This window comes from Colossoma macropomum, unplaced genomic scaffold, assembly GCF_904425465.1.
Source record: "Colossoma macropomum unplaced genomic scaffold, Colossoma_macropomum, whole genome shotgun sequence".
Classification (NCBI taxonomy): Eukaryota; Metazoa; Chordata; class Actinopteri; order Characiformes; family Serrasalmidae; genus Colossoma; species Colossoma macropomum.
The window spans coordinates 542,977-565,516 of NW_023495872.1; the positions used below are offsets into that span (position 1 = coordinate 542,977).

General features: G+C 36.2%; 1 pseudogene; it reads right to left on the bottom strand.

The window, feature by feature from the left end:
* Nucleotides 1–5,327: 5,327 nt before the first annotated feature.
* On the bottom strand, nucleotides 5,328–21,180 carry LOC118803205 (annotated as a pseudogene).
* Between the last annotated feature and the right edge of the window lie 1,360 nt (nucleotides 21,181–22,540).

Consider the following 22,540-nt stretch of genomic DNA (forward strand, 5'->3'; position numbering starts at 1 on the left):
CAGCAAAACTACAGGTCATGAACCTAAACACTGACCTGAATTACTGAATTCAAAATGCAGAACTGAAAGGAAAAATGCTGATGGATCAATTCCATCCAAAATCAATCCAGTAAAAGTGAATATATCCATGTATTATCATGTATTTGTCGAAAAGTACTGACTCGTATGCATATTAACAAAAAAAAACAACACACATTTACGTTTAATAAAGTGTTCTCAGAACAGTGTACTGACCACCTCAGAGTGCAGATCATAAACATCCTGAGAACCAGAAAAATGAATTTTGTGAGTGTTGAAAAATATTCCTTCAGATATGTTTGAGAAACTAAAAAGTAAGTCACCTAAAAAAAAAGGGGGTAATATAGAATAAAGAGTTAAAAATAATGAGTTTATTTATCAATTCATTGGGAAATTTTATCCAGGTTCTAACTATCACTATTTTATTCGGGCTCTAACTATCACTATTGGCTTCTCCTTGGCAGAGTAGTGGTAGTTACATTAAAATATTAAATTAAACTGTAGAAAATGTAACCTGAATAGTTTATAATAAATGTGATGCATCAAAACATATACTAAGCTGCCAAATGATGTGGGAGAAACAACATTAAGAACAACAGTGCCATCTTATGGATGTTTAATTGTCAGTGTCCATTTCAGAAGTATCTAAATACAGATTATAACTAATTGAATAGTACTAAAAGTTTGATCCTAGCTTTTTTATGATGGATGAAACTACTTTGAAAACAGCACTACTGAAAACATAAACTATGCTTTAAAAAGTATGATATCACACTGTCTGAATCATAATTCATAAGCACCATTGTTATTGCATAATGCTGCAGAACTGCAATTGCATAATGCTGCAATGCTGAACAAGCCCAGACATTTCTGACTGAGGCATAGTGGCTGCGCAGGGCATCACGTATAACCAGAGCTTTAGCACACCTGTACCTGCACAGCAGAGCACTAGAACCGTAACATCTGGTGATTACAATTCTTATCAAATGTTCTGCTCTTTTACATTCAGTCAAAATAAAATGATGGTGAATATGTTATGATGATAAGATGAAAGGAATGAGTGCAGTTTTCACCAGAACTGTGAAAGATAACATGATGCCATAACATGATTAGAATTCTTCTTGATGTGCTAAGCAACAAGCTGTTAAAGCCCTTTCAAACAGGGCTGTGTTTATGGTATTTACTTAGAAAGAGCCGATTCTTCACAATTCACAATTTCTAATGCAGTTGCTGAGAGGGAGCAAACAAAATAAAGTAACTAAATATTAAAGTAAAATAGCAGAAATAATAAAATTATATTATAATAAATAATAAACTAATGCTCCAATCAGCAACCACTCTTTTAACCTCTTAAATGAGCCAAACCTACAGTTTAGAATAATTTAGCCAGCTCGCATTGATTTCCATGCACTGTTGTATCCAAATTTTTCCACACCCTCAGTCACGTGACACGTTTTGTTGATTGTCTAAGTGGAAGAAAGTTTACACATACTCTACAGGGAACAAACCTAAATATGAGTATTTTTCCACTAACTTCCACTAACAGTTTGAATTGAGATATTATTGAAAAAAAAAAAGTATATATGTACCATAACTTTTGCACAGACCATATTTTATTTATTTGTTATTTTATGTTAAATTCAGCAAATAAACAGTTATTTTGCATTAAAATGTGCACAAATGTGTTCTCTGTAGAGGATGTGTGAACCCCTTAACAATCCAGGCTCATTACATACAAAGGCTAATTAGTCAGTCACTACTGGGACTTCAATGCAAACTAAAGGAGCTATTCTTACTATGGACCCACTGGCAGGCCCATGGCTTGTTAAGGAGTTTTTCACTTGTAATTTAACACACAACTTGACTGGAAGAGTAACTGTGGTTACTCAATAATGTGCTTTAGGATGGGGGTTCTCAACCATTTCCACCCCAAGACCCACCTGTTTGTAACTGCAAAGCATAGCAGGCCACAGAACAACTAAAATCAACTTCTCTTTTCAAGTTTTCTTTTTTGTAAACCTGTAAACTAGAGCTTGGAAACATTTAGATTTCAGTTCAATCACAGAAAACAAAATTTGCGCATTGTTAAAAAAAAACTAAACAAAAAAAAATAAAACAAAGACAAAAACATCCCAGTTTCACTGGAAACACTCTTGTGGATCCAACAGGAGTAACTGTTTGGTCTGGAGAGTCTCTTGAGGTTTGAGGGTTTTAGCGCTCAGTGGGCTTTTGCATTAGCATTATCATGATCAACAATAATAATAAACCTTGCCTGCACCTACAGCTGTGCAGTTTCAAACTGATGATGTTTAATTAGCTGCGACTGTGATGCTCTTATTTACACGTCTCTGTTAATATTTATAGTGGTTATAATTTGGAAATGTCTGATTCTTCAATTTTTTAATTATTAAGTTAAACTTTTTCTACTTATGTTTTCATGACTTAAAGTGTCATTACTGGCCCACTACGAACTGCTGCCTCCCCCTGAGTACAGGCCTGCGGAGCACTAGAGGGTGCTTTATGGCCCACCGGTGGTCCACAGCCCACAGATTCAGAAACCCTGCCTCAGGAAGTCATAGGAGTAGTGCAGATATTAAAATATTGTGTAAATAATGCATGCCATATTTATACAGCAAATAATGTGCATTTTATACTTCTTTTGCAGTTTTAAAAATGTTCCCACAAATACATCTTAAGTCCCAAGGAAAGAACACAAACAGGTTTTATGAACTGTGTTTTTATAAAGGATCATTTCAGCAGGAGTTTATCTAGATTTTGCTGAAATGTTTCCTAACAAGAAAATTCTCTACTGCTATCACGTCTTGGCTGGTTCAAACAAAACATGGGTTCTTTTTACCAGACCCAGCTCACCAGCTCTTTATCTGGGGGTAAAGTGATTCTCCTGATGTTTCCTGATGCTGTTTGGTTGCAATATGGTGGTAGCTTATGATTGTACATTCAATAACACCCATAAGGCATTGTAGAATAAAGATTTTAGATTGATCAGATATATTGATCACTGTGTCTCGCTATGGGTTTCTGTAACAACATGTTGGATTGAGAAATAAGTGGTATTTTCATGTTTTCATTCTCGAGAAACTTATCTTCATAAGGATAATTGGACCATCTAAATGGTCTTCTCTGGAACTTTTTTCTGTTTTGCTGTAAGTGAAGAGTTCAGCTGGAGTACTTTTATCCCTCTCCACTACACAGAGCATATATAAATAGTGCTAGCACTAAATAGATCTCCTTTGCTGCCCCGGGAGGAAACAGGTAGCGGTCAGACATCTCAATATCCACTAATCCTAGCAGGTATGTATGATGGGTTCCAACATTTGAATTGTTTTTCTGCAGTCTTGTCTTTGCGATTTGCAATATGATGTTTACTCAAAAAGAGTTCTTTTGAGTGATGTCATGGAACCACTTTTGGTTCCTTAGAGAACCTTTTAATGGATGGATTTAAAACATTTTTATTGAGCTTTGAGTGTGAGGAACTTTTTAAAGTTGGAAGAACCTCCACACAATGCAAAGGGTTTAAACTAAACAAAGAACTGAACATCTAAGCTAAGAATCATCGAGGAACCTTTTATTATTAAGAGTGTTTGGAGGTCACTTTGCAGGTTGTGTTATTGGTGAGTAGATCAGTATGTTTTCTACCATCATCCATAGTTTTAGCTTAGAGTTTAGCAAGTCAGAAACTTGTGAAACTTGTGAATGTTGATGCAGGTGCTCCAGTACTTAAATGGCTAACATATCTTTCAACAACTTACCCTACAGTTGTTCTTCACTTTGGAAACACTGTATCTGGACAGGACTGCACAACATACACAGTGGGTGAAACCAGCTCAACACTGCAGAAGACAGACTGTCATCTGTGAGCATTCTAAATTTGTTCTAGCATTTACATGTATGTACACAGTGCATTCATATGCTATCTAGTTAGCGTGATTTAAAGGGTTCCTGTTCTATCAATGTAAGATAAATATATTTATATAACACTTTTAACAACAATCACATTCTACATCCTTAGTGTGTTTTCCCAAGAACCATCACTCAGTTCCTTATAGTTAAATTAGTCCACTGGAGACCTTTTCTTAAAGAATCTATAACACTTAAATGCTAGGAAGTATCCTTCCAGTCTTTTAATGCTCCAGCTGAATGCCATCTCCAAAAATAGATGTTACTCTGGCTATGCTATTATGCTATTATGCTATTATGCTGTGTTAATAGCATAATTAGCTGCACTAGTTTCTTTTCAGTGGCTCTTCAGAACCATTCCATCTGTTTCTCTGCATACTTTGTTAGCCCCTTTTACACTGTTCTTCAAAGGTCAGGACCCCCACGGACCCTCACAGAGCAGGTACTATTTGGGTGGTGGATCATTCTCAGCACTGCAGTAACACTGATGTGGTGGTGGTGTGTTAGTGTGTGTTGTGCTGATGTGAGTGGATCAGACACAGCAATGCAGCTGGAGTTTTTAAACACTGTGTCCACTCACTGTCCACTCTATTAGACACTCCTACCTTGTCAGTCCACCTTGTAGATGTAAAGTCAGAGACGATAGCTCATCTGCTGCTGCACAGTTTGTGTTGGTCATCCTCTAGTCCTTCGTCAGTGGTCACAGGACACTGTTGGCTGGATATTTTTGGTTGGTGGACTATTCTTAGTCCAGCAGTGACACTGAGGTGTTTAAAAACTCCAGCAGCACTGCTGTGTCTGATCCACTCAGACCAGCGCAACACACACTAACACACCACCACCACATCAGCGTTACTGCAGTGTTGAGAATGATCCACCACCCAAATAGTACCTGCTCTGTGAGGGTCAACAGTGGCCAAAAAGGGCATGATTTTCATGTCATGCTATGACAGTTAATTAACAGTGTAAATAAAAGAACTGGCTTAGAATTGAAGAGAATTTTTATTAATTCAACATAATCAGTCATAATTGGGTCATTCATGTGTAAACAGAGTCATTCAGAGTGGTTTGGTGTGAAATGGTTGATTGTAGAGACTCAGATTTCTTTACAGTGGTGCTGATAGGAACCAGGAGTTCCCATGACTACAACACAAATATAGACATTTTATGCACTACACAAACCGTACAATATGTAATATTGATGATGGTAAAGTATACAACATAAGTTTTCTTCCTACTATTAATGCTTAGAACTCCCTTCCCTGCATGTACCCCTCCACTAGGAATGGGTTTTAAAAACATGTTTTAGGCCAAAACCTTCTCAAAAATTATTATGAAATAATATCTCAGGCATCAGGCAGCACATAAATAAACGTTTCTTGTAATAACTTTCATGACTGGCTAATGTTAATGGCATTTTTCCTTAGGTTTTGATCAGAAGAGCAGTAGATCAGAAAGGTCACAGAGTAGAGGATGGACGCTCTTAAGGCCGTAACCAGCGTGGCAGAAAGTGTGGTGAATGTAACAGCCGAAGCAGCTAAGGCAGCTAAATCAGTAGTGGCGGACAAGTCTGAGGAGGTGGCTGGAGTGGTCAGTAAAGGTGCTGGAGAAGCATCAGGTGCTCTGAACAGGTTATTCAAAAAGGTCCGGAAAGCAGTGAAATGATTGTTGATGCGATTTACAGAAAAGTAATTTGTATATGTCAGTTGCAAATTGAGAAACATGCTTTCATATCTGGAGGCTGGATATGCAAACCAACCCATATGTTTTTTTTTGTTTGTTTGTTTTCGCAATAGACACTCCTTTAATATATTTTAATACTATTATTTTTTAAATTTAAAATGCTTTTTTTGTTTGTGTTCTTACATTTCAAATGTAATAGTAAGCTTAATTTTTAAATCTTATGTTCATAATAAAACACTCTTCTTTCCCTCTTGCTTTTCAAGTTTTCTGTAACAACATAACCAGTCAGCGTATTGCATTGTATTATTAAAAAAAAAACAATAAATTACAAAATGTAATAAATCAGAAGAGCAAATGTCACATTTCAAGTACTTTTTACAGAGAAATAATTTGTGAAGTGGTATTCATGTCATAATCATAGTCATTTTGTAACTTTCTGTAGTATGTTGTGAATTTTGTGATTTTAATATTAGGCCATAAGCCACTTTTTAGCTAATAAGTACAATTATTTCTTCTCAGATTGGTCGTTATAGCATTAAAACAACTGCATCTCTTTTTGTTTCTTGACTTTGTTTCTTCTTTGTTTCTTTGTTAAAATGAACACACATGAACATTGATGTAATGAGAATTCCTGGTGGTCTAGTCTGTCTCTTGGTCATGCAGTCAGTCCACAAACAATTTTAACAGATTTAACAAACATTTTTAATCAACAATACCATGACAACCCAATCAGGAATCTGATATATGGCAATATATGCTTTTTAAAATCTATGACATATATTAGCATATATGGAGTTTATATGAGCTTATTTTTGTCACATATGGACATTTATGTGACATATATGCCAACTGTAATTTAACTAGCCTTTTTCAAATCTTTATTGCTTTAGAAATTAACAACAAGCTTTCAAATTACAAGGAGTGAAAGTGAAAGCCCAGTAAGTCTCAAAAAAAAATATATATATACAACATAAAGAAACTAATTGGTTAAATTTGATGTGGTGACAGTTTTTAATATTATTTTACAGGATGAATGGTCTGTATCGTCATCCGTACTTTATCATATTCTCAAAAATAAACTATACACACAAAAATATACACTGTAACTTAGAACCATAAACAAATACATTGAATCAATATCTTCACAAATAAATCTTCACAAAAATGTCTGAATTAATGCCTCATTGGAATAAATGAAACACATCACATCTAGTGTGCAACATGATGATACATTTAGTGATGACATTAGCATTACCACTTTCACTGTCTTCCCATACGTCGATAAAATTTGACAGCATATAATGCTATTACCCCTAAAAAGATGGTATATCCTACTGTTCCTGTTAGCACTAGGCCTCCTAACCCTGCAGCTGCAGTTCCTAAACCTACTCCATCAAGAGCTGAAAATACTCTATCTTCAAGAAACTGCATTGGATTCTCCATTACTCTTTTAATCCACCCAGTGATACCAGACTTTTCCTCTTCTTCTTTCCTCCTTCTCTCCTCCATCTCTCTGAGATCCTTCTGGGCCTGCTGGTAGAGATCTTTGCTGTAGGAATGCTTCCCATTCCTCTTCAACAGCAGATCAATTTTCTCCAGTAGCTTTGTGACCTGAGAGCTATTTGCCCTGTCTTTATTATTTAAAACATGAAATCTCCCACCACAGCTGTTTATTAATTTACGAATAGATGAACTTTCTGTAATGTAATCCTCCACTCTTTTACCCCTTCAGTTGATCAGCATGGGTGAACAGAACGATGGTGTAGACTGAACTATATTCTCCAAAGTTCTCCAGAATCCACTTCATAGCTTTCCTGTCTTCCTCTGAGAATCTAGTGGCCAAACTGATGACCAGAAGGAAGAAACAGGGTCCAGGACCATCCATACTGATACATTTCTCTACTTCAGTTTTCAGCTCTTCGTTAGTCATTGAGGTGTCAAAGATCCCAGGAGTGTCGATCACTGAGATACACATTCCTTCTCTCTCAACAACATGTTTCTTGCACTGTGCTGTGACAGATTCTGGAGAAACATATTCTACAAATTTCTCACTGCCGAGGATGGTGTTTCCTGCTGAACTCTTTCCTGATCCCGTTTTACCCAGCAGCACAATCCTCACATCTGAGGAACATGGTTGACCTGTTGGATCACACACACAGGAACAAATACAAACTTCTTAAGTTTTTGCAGTCATTTGACTCTTAATAAAACTGTGTCTAGATACAGAACTTTCTTTTTTTTGTTTTCTGGATTTAAGTATAACTGGGTAACAGCAAAAATGCAGCAAAACAAAACTAGGAAAATCTCATTTTTCTGGACTGCCATCAGCTGCATGGCATTTGGTCCACAAGTGTCCACACTGTAAAGAGTGGCTTGCCAGATCTACTTTAAAATATTACTTCATGTGGCAACAAGTAATTGAACTAGTTTTATTCAATGCAAAAAGTGACTTTGATTGAAAGAATTGTTCATTCTATGCATTTATTTACGCTGAATAAAACTAGTTAATTTACTTGTTACCACAAGAAGTATTTTTTAAGTAGATCTGATGAACCACTTTTTACAGAACATGTACCAGAATGTTTTTTTTTTGTTTGTTTGTTTTTTTGTTTTTTTTTTTTTTTAAATTCAGTTGCCGATATCATTGAAATATTCAAGGAAATAGTGTACCAGATTAATGCAGAAGACTTTCAAATAAAAATATATATGCAAGTAAACATTTAAAAGAAGAACAGATGGTACAATTTTGGAGAGAAAATATTTAATTTGTATAATGCCATTTACATCTAGAAAGATTAAGTTATCAAATGAGCTGACTCAGTGAATTCATGTGAGGTGATAATACTGATTCAAACTGCAAAATTACAGACCCAGTTGAGAATGCTGATTACAAAGAAATTATACAGAAAAACAAATTGTCTTTGTAGAATACGCTGTAGAGAGTCTGTATCCTCCTATCTGAAGATTTCTAAAATTACACAATGTTTGCCTGCATTTAAGGAACATTCAACTATAGCTCATTCAGCCAAACAAATTCCAACAACACGTAAAAGTCAATAAGAATTCTTGGAAGCGTTAGCCTCAAATGTTATTCCTGCTGTCACTGTGCTACAGAGACTGTTGTTGAAAGAGAAGATGAGGATCAAAACTTTGAACTATGAAAGATACTGTAGTGTCAGCAGAAGAAGAACCACAGAAATCATGATCTGCTGTAACAAGTGTTCTGTATTGAACACACTAGCAGAAAGAAGCACATACAAAATACAGAACTAGAGGGGTAGGTCACTTCTAGCCACCGGCTACACCCTGGCAGTGACCGTATAACATTAACATTAAACAACATAAACAAGTTCCTTTGTTGGAGGACACGCAGAGTCCCGGCAGAACAAATGCTGGGCAGAATCCTCTGCAGCGAATAGTCCCAGTCCTCTCCTGGAGCCACGGCTTCACCACCACGGCTCCTTTGGCATACTACAGAGCTCCCCACAGTGCACCGCATCAAGTCCTGCACAGCTGGGGGTGGGGACCAGCAACAGCGGTGCTCATCCCAGCCCTTCCGCTCTCACCAGTGACCATCGCAACAGTGATGATGTCCCAAATGGCACTCATGCGCATTGGGGCTCTGCCTCCACCACTGGTGACTGAACTGAACTGGACGACGGTCACCTTCCAGTTGTGTGATGGGCCCCTCTCGGTGTGCGAGCAGGCTGGTTGCAGTAGAAATATCTGTAAGCGGTGAGTAGCGCCATTCTCCTCCATACCACTGGGGAGGTGGGTGCTATTCCAGCTCTGACACCAGTGTAGCATCGGCAGAAGAAGAAACACAGGGGTAGCCATTATCTGCTGTGACAAGTGCTCTTTTTTGGACACACCAGCAGACAGAGGCACATACAAAACACCAAACTGAAGGGGGAGGTCACCTCTAGCTCCTGGCTTCACCCTGATGGTGACCCCCCCATACACAAAAACCACAAATTCAGCTAACAGACAGTTATCCCTAACTGTCGCAACATGATAGTCTGTTACTTCTCTAACAAAACCTTTTTTTGCATTAGGTGCATCATGGCTTGGCCATGTGATAGATATGTTGAAGACAAACAAAAGGTCAGTCAGTTTTTTAAATTAAGATCTACATTCAAAAAATAGCAATTTACTCTACTTCACTCACTTGAGTCTCTGGTCTCCCTGCTTGCACCCCAACACAGGTTTTGACCAAGGTCTGCTGTCTTCCCCTGGGGGAGGGTCTCTGGCTTTATCTAATGGCAGCTGAGGAATACATCCTGTCGGGCCACTTCATTAAGTACACCTTCTTGTATCTACACTATTTATCAGGTCCACTTACCATATAGGTACACTTTGTACTTTTACAAATACAGTTTGTGTTGGTCATCCTCTAGTCCTTCATCAGTGGTCACAGGACAGTTGGCTGGATAGTTTTGGTAGGTGGACTATTCTCAGTCCAGCAGTGACAATGAGGTGTTTAAAACCTCCAGCAGCACTGCTGTGTCTGATTCACTCAGACCAGCACAACACACCACCAATCACACCACCACCATGTCAGTGTTACTGCAGCACTGAGAATGATCCACCACCCAAATAGTACCTGCTCTGTGAGGGTCCGTGGGGGTCCTGACCTTTGAAGAACGGGGTAATGGGGGCTAACAAAGTATGCAGAGAAACAAATGGACTACAGTCTGTAACTGTACTGTACAATTTGTGGTGTACAAGGGCCCTTATATGGAAAGTGGAGCTGATAAAATGGACATAGATTATAGATATGAGGAGGTGCACATAATCGGGTGGTGGTTGGTATATATGAGCAATTTATACATTAGAAGATGAGATGGAGTAGAGCAAAACTCACTCAGTACATGTTACATCGCTAATCTCACAATAATAATTAGAGTTAGAATTACATGTATCAAATTTAACAGCTGTCCATCTTGACATAATGAGCCAACAATTTTTACAAAAGTAAATGTTCTCACTACATTGTGAGTCTAATGCATGGTTGAGACTATACTTATTTATTTATTTATTTATTTATTTATTTATTTATTTATTTATTTACATTTTATCATGACACTAATATTGTGAAATTCAGTCAGACCTTTAGGTGGACAATGTAACTGCATGCCATAATCCCAACTACTTTTTATTCAATAGTTAATAGTAGTATAATTACATTGTTTCTTTACTGCAATAAGGACACTGAAACCTAAATGTTAAACCCCTTTTCTGTGATATATTCTACTTTTTTATTTTTTTTTTTGTTTATGAAATTCAACAAATATACACAGTCATACAATTACAGTGGATGAGACAATGTTGAAGTCACAATTTGGTAATGAACAGATCAAACTTCAAATAATCATGAAACACTGAAATATGAACCATTTTGCCAACTTATTTATATTAAATGTATCTATAAAACTATTAAACAACATATATTCAGACCTTAGATATTTACAAGGATTATGTTATGATTTATTTAAATCTAAGTCAGTGAAAGAAATAGTAATAATCTAAATATATTCAAAATCATCATCCCAAATTTTCATGTCGCTACCGAAACACAAATTTATATGTGAACAGCTGTTCAAAGCTGTGTTTGCTAGTCATGGCCTGGCTAGCATTTTTGAGTTCTGCTCAAAATGAGCTGAAATTACCAATCCCGAAACAGTCAGTACTGAAACATTTGGTGAAGGTTTTTTAGTGTGATGATGTTTTTTTTTTGGTTTTTTTTTTTGTTTTGTTTTTTTAATGAGAAGACTGAATACTTGTTTATTATTTATCTGTTGCTATTGTTTTAATAAAATTAATTCACCACACAAACCTCGTAACCTTGTCAGCTGTTTTAATGCCTTTTCATTTTAGTCAGGTAATTGGTGAGGTTTTCTGTTTTGTCTGCTAATGTTTCTTCTGCTTCTTTGGGCTTTTTTGACTTTTGAACTCCCAAATATGCACCTGATCCTACTACAAGAGCAGCTCCTACTCCTACTGCTACAGCTGGTAGTACCACTACTTCAGTGACTCCCAACACAACTCCCCCTGCAGCAATCCCGAGTGTTCCTGCTGCAGATGCTACACCCAATACAATATTCTCTGCTTTCTTTTTTTTCTTCTTCTTCTCAATATCTTTTTGGGCTGCCTGGTACATGCTATTAGTGTAATGTGTTCTCCTATTCCTCATCCACATTTCCTGTATCTTCTTCAGCAGTTCTGTGACCTGGCTGTTGTTGCCCTTATCATTATTGTTCACTGCGTGATATCTCCCACCACAGCTATCAAGTACCTTCAAGAGACTTTGGCTTCCAGAAACAAACCTATCTAAAGTTTGACCACCTAGCTGGTCAATACAAGTAAACAGAACAATTGTGTAGCATAAAGCGTCTTCTCCAAAGTTCTCCTCAATCCATTTCACAGCGTTCTTCTCCTCTTCAGTAAACCTCCCCAGTCTGATCACCAGCAGGAACGCATGAGGACCAGGAACAGACAAATGCACACATTGCCCTAATGCTCTTCTCACTGCGTCTTCATCTAACAAACCATAGAGGCCTGGAGTGTCAACCACAGTGATCGTTTTGCTTCCAAACTTCTTTTCAGCTTTCTTACATACATGTGTAACTGAGTCAGCTGACACACATGATATAAACACCTTATTCCCCAGGATGGTGTTTCCTGTTGCACTCTTTCCTGCTCCCGTCTTACCCACCAGAACAATCCTCATATCAAACAATAAGTTAAATTCTGTGGATCAAGAAAAAGTAAAGTTTAAAATACTCAGCAGTTTAGGAATTGATAACTGACTTAGGAATAGAACTACTTAACAAGTTCCAACATCCACTGAGTTCAGTAATGTTGCCTTTATCAATGGACCTACCTGCTCATTTTACTTCCCTTTAAGATGATTGATCAGCATTAAATTTTCATAAAACTATAAGCATTCAAACGTAGTATTAAGTTGCTCAAATGCTTCTATTGTTGTTTTATTCCGATTCCAAGTAAGAATAATTACCTAAAGTTTTTCCAGCCTTACAGCCTTGCCATTACTTTGCTATGTTTACAATTTCCATAATGTTTAAACTTGCTTTAAGCTCATTAATAGTCTGAATAATTGAAAAATCTGTGTAAAAAAGTTACAATAGGCCTTTGAGTTACAGCAGAAATAATAGAGTAATAAAAAATAGGGTAATACACCAAATACTATACTATACATTTTTCCCTTAGTGACAGAGTAGGTGTACACATCTGAAAAACATTCATATTCCATTCCAAATTTCATGATCTCCATAAAACACAATCATTCAAATTTTTGATATAATAAGCAAGAAATAATAAAATGATGCAAAGATTTTAGATCTAGGTTTAGAAATAGGTTTAGACCTATTTGTCGTTATGTCATATGGCATGTATGTGCTGTTTTCTTTTTTGTGTATCTTTTTGTTCCATGACTAGCCTGTAATTCTGTCAGAACTACATGTTCCCCTATGTCTGCTTCCTGTTTATAAAAGATACACCAAACCTTAGAGGTAGACCATTGCTTTGTTCCTTTGTCCCACTGTGTTTTGTCTCTTGCTGCAATACTGGGTAACATGGTTAACACTTTCTTTTCTTACAGCCCCCTAATTCCTGGGTAATAAGTAGGGGTTGTATTACAGAAACATCCATTACAATATATTTAATAAAAAGATTTTTATTAATTTTAGGCAACTGTAATAGGCTATAACTTGCATAATGCCTATATATTTATTCATACTGGAAAGTGGCGGATTCACTTGTGAGAGTGATTTAGTTGACTCAGTTGTACACGTAGCTGTTTATTAGGAGGAATCACGTTAGGGTGGCTCAGGAAATGTGGGAAATGGAAGCTAAAATATGGTGATGTCATATTAAACAGCAGGGAGCGCTGTCACAACATTCTTAACTTTTTCCAATGTTCAATTCATCAGAGCTTAGTTTTGTTTTGACATTTATTGTATCTGTCTAGCTAAATAATTTACAAATTGAATGTTATTTTGATTACGCGATTATGTTTCAGCTGTGTGGTGATTGTTGGTTACTTGGTAATAGATATAACAGTTGATTACCAACCTTGATTGAGTAGTTTAGGGTTTCCTAACTTTAGATAAGATGCTTAGATCAGATCAGATGAAACACAGTATGTTCCTGTAATACAGCTCTGGGTAAGTATATGGTGCGAATTCCAAAGTATTAGATAATTTTTTGGGTAAAATGATGATGTCTTCAAATACAGATTACTTAAATTAAACAAGCAACAAGACTTTTCTCTGTCCTGGCTGTCTGAACAGAGTCTCTCACAGTCTTCAAATGCAGACTGAAGACCCATCTTTATTTATGGTACTTAAGTAAGCACTAAGTTAAGTACTTATTCAAATGTATTGTATTGTACTGTGTTTAATTCTGTTTCTTTTTCTCTGGGTATCAACATGGGCTTTTGTTTCTAGCAATATCTGAGCTCAGGACTTTCTCTATAACCTGTTTGTAGCTAGCTAAGCTCTAGATAAGAGTGTCTGCTAAATGCTGTAAATGTAAATGTAAATTACTTTGACATGTGAAACATGTTCTAGGTATTAACTGGCTAAGTATGAAGTACAAACTCCAAAGTGCTGTGTAATTATTAAAAGGTAAAATGGGGTTGAAGATCAAGATAATCTAACAAAATTAAAGTGAAATGTCAAATAGGTTTTATCTATTAACCAGAAAAGGGACAAACATCGGTAAAATATCAGTCCCACTTTATATTAAGTGTCTGTAATAATGGTGTAGTTACAAATCAACAACACTGTAAATACTGATGATATAGTCAATGTAAGTACTGATGATTTAGTCAACAGATGGATTACAGAGGTACAGCCTATTTAATTACAAGTGTATCAACTTCAATTTTGCCTCATGTAATTACACATGCGTGTCTTCTACATAAGAGCTTTCCTGTAGTGCAGTGTTAAAGTTACACTTTAAAATAAGTGGACAGTTCCTGTGTAGTTGTTATGTAGGTACTGTGTAATAATGGAGTGGTAAGACATTGCTTTTCAACGCATTTAATTGAAGTCATAAAAGTCAAATGTTAAGATAAGGGGAAATCTGCTGTTCTGTCACATCACAGAATGGTTTAAAGCTGAAACTGGTTACAGTGTCACAGCACTAGCAACATATATGCTAGCTAAATGCTATGAAAGCTGGCAGATACAATTATGCCTTAATGTAAATTGTTACATACTGCTGGAAAAAAAAAACAGCTTCTACAAAAAACCCTATTCCAGTCTTATTACACATGTAATGACATTTATTACCCTTGTGTAATTACATGAGAGAGAATAGGCTGTAACAACTATTGAGATATGTGTACACATGTGTAGTTACATAGGCTGTTCTTGTGTATTCCATCTGTAACAGTGACAATCATTAGTTACATTGTTGTTGCATATGTTGTTCACATGTAACTACACAGTTATTAGAAATAAAGTGAGACTAAAATAGCTTATAATTGTGCCATAAATGTTTGGAGTAACGAGGTGATAAGTATAAACATTCGTTAAATTTCACTGTAATGTCACATGTGAGCAAGAAAATAAATTTGAAAAAAATTGTAAAATGCCAGTAAAACCACAGTATTGATTTCATTTTCATCCCAGATTCAATTTCATTTGTAGGTAATAAACAGGTACACACTATCTAAGACTTTAAAACCCATATAACCGTGTAGTACTTTCCTGCTTAAACATTTGACAGTACTGAGAGAAATACCTCCAAGGGCCTGTTTTTAACAAGGCACATTTATTAAGCTAGGGTTCGTGACATAACACTTCACAAATGCTAAAGTAATCTATTTGTTTTATGCTTAATTTCAATAATATTCTCTGTTGACTCAGGCTTAGATTCCCAACCTATGACTAATCCTTATGCACATGAAATCATGATGTTTATGCCAAAAAAAGCAAATGCTAAACATTGAATAATTAAGTAATAATGTGGTAAATACAAAAAAGTCACATAAAACAAATTAACTCCTGTTGCATTTGTTAAGTTTCATGTAAGGGACTCTAACTTAATTAAGCATGCCTTGTGCCCCTGAAGGTTTTTCTCACACTTAAAATACAGAAAATGTTAGACACAAATGAAGACCAGGACACAAGAAAAGAAAATCCCTAAATCTGGCACAACCTGTTCTCTGCAAATTTATTCATGTGCACAATAATACAAAAGTTCAGATATGTCATTTTATGAAATGCATGTCATTCTGTGCATGGTGACTTAATAGGCTACTATGATCTGCTTAATATGCTACTCTGAGCATATTAGAAAAAATGTATAAGACAAAAGACCCTTCTAATAAAAGAAGACCTTAGAAGAACCTTGTAAGTGCAACAGAAAAGAATGTAATAGAAATGGAGTGAAACTAGTGCTACTTACCAGAAGAGAAAGATGATGTTTGACTGAATTGATTGTCAAGCAAAGGCACTGCAAAAAAGAAAGAAAGAAAGAAAGAAAGAAAGAAAGAAAGAAAGAAAGAAAAGAAAAAAAACAAACAAATACATAAAAAGAGCAACAAAATCAGATTTCAATCAAAAGCTTCCAGACAGTTACAGTTACAGACTGGAAGCCTTCTGCTGTTGCATGCTTTGTCAGTCCCTAACCCTGACTTTAACCAAATCCTAATCCAGTGAAACTCCTGAAGGGAAATTGCAGATATACTGAGCAGTATATTTATAACAGCTTGTTGAGGATGTTGATGGTCTGTATTAAACCTGTTAAATGTTCAGTTCTTCTCAGATCAAACATCTACATATCTGAACTTGGACTCCAAATAAAGTGAAAAACAGCTGAATTCAACAGATAATAAACAAATTTTACTTACACAGTTAATTAAAAGTCTCTTGATAATCTACTGCATGTATTCACTGCTGCTACATCACTGAGAAAGAAATCAAAGTAAATGTCTGATGATACAGTGAAGAAGAGAGAGAAGCCGAAATCAGGAAGGACAAAGATCTTTTAAGAGAGCTAAACTGTGAATTCCAGAAAGCTGCCAGGAAGTACAAAGAAAAACACTACAATAATATCTGTAAAGATATTCATAATGAGAACAAACATGGAAAAACAAGGATTGTTTTTCAGTAGATATGAGAGATCAAAATTCAATTTCGGCCACAACTTGGCAATCTGAGAGATGTCAATGGATAAAGCATCCCAGAATAATTAAAATCAAACAAAGATGGAAGAAATACACAGAAGATATTAAGATATTAATTGCCAAAACACTTTTGTTGATGTTGGCTACACAAAAGAACCTTTAGTGCTAGAAGAGGAAGTTGTCAGGCTCTAAGATCATTGCAAAAGAAGAAAGCCACTGGAACTGTTAACATTTCAATGAAAATATGCCAAGATTCTGAAGAAGACTTGGTTAAAATTATGCCAACATATATGGAAAACAGCTCAATGGGCCAAAGATTGGAAAAGGTCAGTATATATCTCAATTCCAAAGACAGGAGACAAGAAAGAAAATGCCAACTATCACATAATTTCCTTAAGATTACACACCAGTAAAATTCAATACATTCAATGCAGATTAGAGCCTTAAATGTGCCAAACATGTGAGCAGGATTCAAGAAGAGCAGAGGTGCAAGGCATATTATTGCAGATGTACACTAGATCATTGAAAAACCCAAGGAATTCAAGAAGGGGAGTCAACATGTGTTTCATTGACACAACAAAGCCTTTGACTGTGTTGACCATGTTAAATTATGGAATGTCCTCAGGAAAATGGGAATAACAGAGTATCTCATTGTTCTAATGTGGATTTTCTACACAGATCATCAAGCCACAGTGTGGACAGAAAATGGACAAGCAGAATAGTTCCATATTGGCAAAGGAGTTAGACAAGGCTGCATACTATCACCATACATACCTGTTCAACCTGTATGCAGAACATATAGGATAAACAGGACTGGAAAAAGACAATCAAGGATTCGGGATTAGTGGAAGAAATATCTATTATCTTATGTTGATGATACAATATTTATAGTGGAATATCTAGACGATCCGAAGGCTTTTATTAGAAAGGTTAAAAAACAGAGTGAAAAGAGAGGACTTCAGCTCAGTGTCAAGAAATATGATGGTGCTCAGCGAAGCAAGGATGAAGGCTCTTGAAAAGATCTTTAAATGCAAGGATTTGTCACTTCAAATGAAGATCAGAACTGGCCAGGCTATGACTTTCTCTGTGGTTCTTTAGAGATATAAAGCTGGACTAAAACAAACATGACAGGAAAAATAAAGATGACTTTGAACTTTGGTGTTGGTGAAGACTTCTAAGAGAACCTTGGACAACAAGGAAAACAAACAAAAGTATCCTACGCCAAATCATGCTTCACCTCCCTCTTGAAGCCCAGATAATCAAACTGAAGATATCTTACTTTGGACATATGAGAAGAATCAGTTAATTGGAAAAGACCATTATGCTTGGAAGAGTTGAAGGTAAACAGGCAAGAGGACAACCAGCTTCAAGATGGTTTTATACCATCAGAGGAATCACGAACCAGCCACTGAGAAGCCTGAAGACCCAAACAGAAGACAGGGTATTCTGGAGAAACACTATCCATGTGGTCCTCACGAGTCAGAAATGACTTGACAGCAATTAATACATTAATGCATCCAAGCAACATAGAACTTCTAACTACCCCCTCTTATATTTGAAGCAGTGCTGTGGTCTGATATGTGTTTTTTTAATCTGCAAAAATCAGGTTCTGTATTAAAAGGCATCTCAAAAGTAGCACTGGAGTAGCAGCAGTGAAGCATCTGAGCACATGAGGTAAATATCTTGAAGATGTACTGTTGATACATTGCTTACAGTAAGTAGGTAAAGTAAACACTATCCATATACTCGCCAGGAGTCAGATACAACTTGACAGCACTTAAAAAATAATATCAACTAGTGGTGTGGAAGATGCTAGTGTCTTGCTATATGTAGAAGAGAAAGATCTGCTCAATGTTTAACACAAATTAAGTGTCAAACTATTCCACATTAATAATGATAGAATACTTTGGGCTGTACTGGCACTGGCATAGTTTATCTTTTGTTCCAGCAATGTCTTGTTTTAATAGCTCCCATTAAAAATATATGTTTGCAATATGTATAGGCTACGTAGGCAGCACTCAAGCACAGAAGCTCAGAAGAGATGAGTAAAAGTTTAAATATATCAGTACATATTACAAAACTATTGCTTAGGTTCTAAGACATAATCAAACCACTATGAAAGCCATTACATATAAAGTGAGAACCATGGGAATAACAGTGAAACACAGCGAATGGTTAGTTAACAGCTATTTTTAAAATCTAGACATTTTCACCTTCTTTATTTCCTACTCCTAATTATTTACTGTAATGAGATAACCAAGCTGGTCCAATAGAGATAAAATTAAATCTGGAATTGTTTTCATCTTAAGTATTACATGATCATGTCAGGTAAAATGCTATAAAATAATGTTAGTGAATCAAGTTCCTGTCAGCATTTCCCATCCCAGGGCCAGAACACATTGGAACCCAATGAATCATTTGTTTATTGTTAGAAATTTCAGTTGGTGAGAGCAGTTTAAAATGCCCCTGATAAACTAACATGTTAGCCAATACAACTCAAGTGAAAGGTAATGACTGATGCTGAGTTAACTGTCTTAAAGCAGTCACTAGAACTTAGGGCTGAATACACTCAAAAGAATGGAGATGATGGTGGACTTTAGGAGACACCCTTCACCACTGTCAGCCATCATCATCCTCAACAAGACTATGATGGCATTGGAGTTCATACATATCCAGAAACAGGAAGTGTCCAGGAAAAATCATCACTGACTCATCGCACCATGGCTGAAACCTGTTTAAAGTCCTCTCCTAAGGCAGACACTTCAGCCAAATGAGGGTGAAAACAACCAGACTCAAGAAAGTTTCTTTACTCATGTCATTACACTTATTAACAATTATTACAATAAGCATACTGGATTGTACTTCCATCCTTCATATTCAATTTTATTTTATCACATTTCATTTAAATTCAACATTGCTACCCCCTATCCAGCTGCGGTACTCTGCATTTTGAATACTTTCTACTTTCAAATGTATAATTGGGTGAATGTCTACAGGTAAGAATGATTGCATGTTTGTGTGACAGGGTGTACAGAAATCTGGGCAAAAGTATGCATGTCTGTGTTACTGTATACGTGTGGTACAACTCAGATATGGATGTCTGTGAAATCATACATTGGTTTTATAGTAGTTACTGACAAACTCATAGTAGAGCCTTAATAATTTATAGTAATCACTATATAGTTCATAGTCATTACTGAATAATTCATAGTAGTTACAGAGTAAATTGTAATAGTTACAAAATAATTCTAGTAATTACTACAAATGTATAGTAGTACCTGAATAATTAATAGTATTTATTGAATAATTCATAGCAGTTCCTGAATAATTCATAGTATTTACTGAATAATTTATAGTAGTTACTGAACAAGTCATAGTATTTACTGAATAATTCATAGTAGTTACTGAATAATTCATAGCAGTTCCTGAATAATCTGTATTATTTACTGAATAATTCATAGTATTTACTGAATAATTCACAGTAGTTACTGAATCATTTTTAGTAGTTACTGAAGAATTTATGGAATGTTTTGAATAACATGTAGTAGTAAATGAAGTAGCCACTAAACAATTAATTATTTTTATTCAGAAAAATTGATACTAATTTATGAAAAATGTACGGTACTTATTCAATAATTCATATTAGGTATTGCATTCTGATCTCATTTGGTGAAAACTGAAATAAGCAATGGGAATTGGTATGGTAATTTTAATCTTGCTCAGCAGAGGGCGTAGTAGAATGGGGTGTCAAATGTTTCAAAGTACCAAACAAGTTTTGCTTTCAGCAGCTTGGTTCTGCTCATCTCTATATATGGCCTACCTTACTTTAATACAGACTGTACATTTAAAAAATAAAGTTAACACATTCTCTACAGAAAACACATTAATAGCACAAGAGCACATTAATGCGCAACTGTTGTTTAAGATATTGGAAAATATATATAGAACATGTACTGTGCAGATTACATCTTATATATTTTTTTTCCTCCATCTTAAACTTAGCAAGTAAACAGAAATTGTGCAGTAAAATTTCCCACATCTATGTGTGATCTCTGTAGAGGATGTGCTAACTTATATTTACTTAGAAAATCAACAAACCATGTTGTTTGAGTTGGGGTGTTCAAACATTTGCATTCAAGTCTATAAGGCCTCCTTGATGCAGTGTTACAGTTAAGTTAGGAACATTTAATCTTGTTGAAGACTGAGGCTGCGTACAGAACCACATACTACCATACTAAAGAGTATGTCAAAATAGTACACCACCCATAGTAATGCATTCAAAAATGCAATGCGTGCAGTATAGCTGTATACATGTACTGAGAAGTTCTATTTTTAAATCTGCTTTTGATATATAATGATTTAAAATGTTATCTACTCACCATAGTCACCCATTCTCCTACTCACTGTCCTGCAGCTCTAGATCTTCTTTCGGTTTCGCAGATTTTGAATGTCTGCAGCTGGTTTTAGAGTTAGAGTTAAAATTCAGCTCTATAACTGTATGTACTGTATATGTGAGCGGAAAAATAAGAGCTCTAGTAAGATCACTTCTTCTGGTAGAGTTTAAATATAGTGCATGGAAATGTTCCCTCCCCAGAGCTCTCAACACTTCATAGAGCTTGTGGTTATTCTTTTAGCTGTTAAGCTAACCACAGACTTCAAACTGCCTGAAATACAAAACTGAAAGCTCAACTGCTGCAGCCTCAGACTGAATGTAAGTCTGAGAGCCATGAAGACTAGATATGTAAACACAAACTGCAGATTTATGTGTATGTAGTGAAGTAAGAGCTTTCAATTCAATATAGCTCTATGGTCTGTGAAAAAGTGGGCCCCATGGGAATGAGGGGGTAGTTACGTTTTCCAAATGTGTTTTACTTATACAACAGTTAGTTCCGGCCACGCAGCTGTTGACAGCTGTAGGAGACGCTCAAGCCATTTGAACGTTTTTACTTCTTACTTTGCCACAAACAGAAAATGGACACTTTCAAGATCACATTTGACCGACAGCCGATTTGGTCAGACTCTGAAGATGAGACGACACTAAATTCCCAAACTGTCATCACCACTGAGCAGCTTTTCAGTCGGCAGCTGTGACAGAAGAACACCTAAACAACCTGGAATCAGCCAGAAATGAACCCACTACCATTCGCCAAACAAAACCGGCTGTAAGATGCTTTACAGACTGGCTGGAACAAAACAACATTAATACTGATCTGGCAAAAACTGACAAAACTGAGCTAAACTTGATATTGCGGCAGTTTTATGGCTCAGTCTGATTTGGTCAGACTCTGAAGATCAGACTACACGTTTGGCGAATGGTATTGGGTTCATTTCTGGCTGATTCCAGGTTGTTTAGCTGTTTTTCTGTCACAGCTGCCGACTGAAAAGCTGCTCAGTGGTGATGACAGTTTGGGAATTTAGTGTAAGGAGCTGGAGAACGAACTGCCAGCTGTGCAGCGAGTGGGCGGAGCTCGTTACTCTGACGTAGCAACAAGCTGGTTGTTAAGGAACTATAATTTGGCGGAAGGAACTGCAAACATTAAAACATATTAAATGCCACATTCACAGCCCAGTTTATTTATCTATTAGTTTATTTATTTAACTGTTGTATAAAAGCAATAGAACACTCGAGGAGTGTGTTATCGTTATAACATCACGGCTATGATGATCTACTGCAACCAAATCACAGCAGTGATGTCATTTCGCGATAACACACTCCCTCTTATGTTCTATTCCTTAAATAAAATCATGCTACAGCCCCACAGC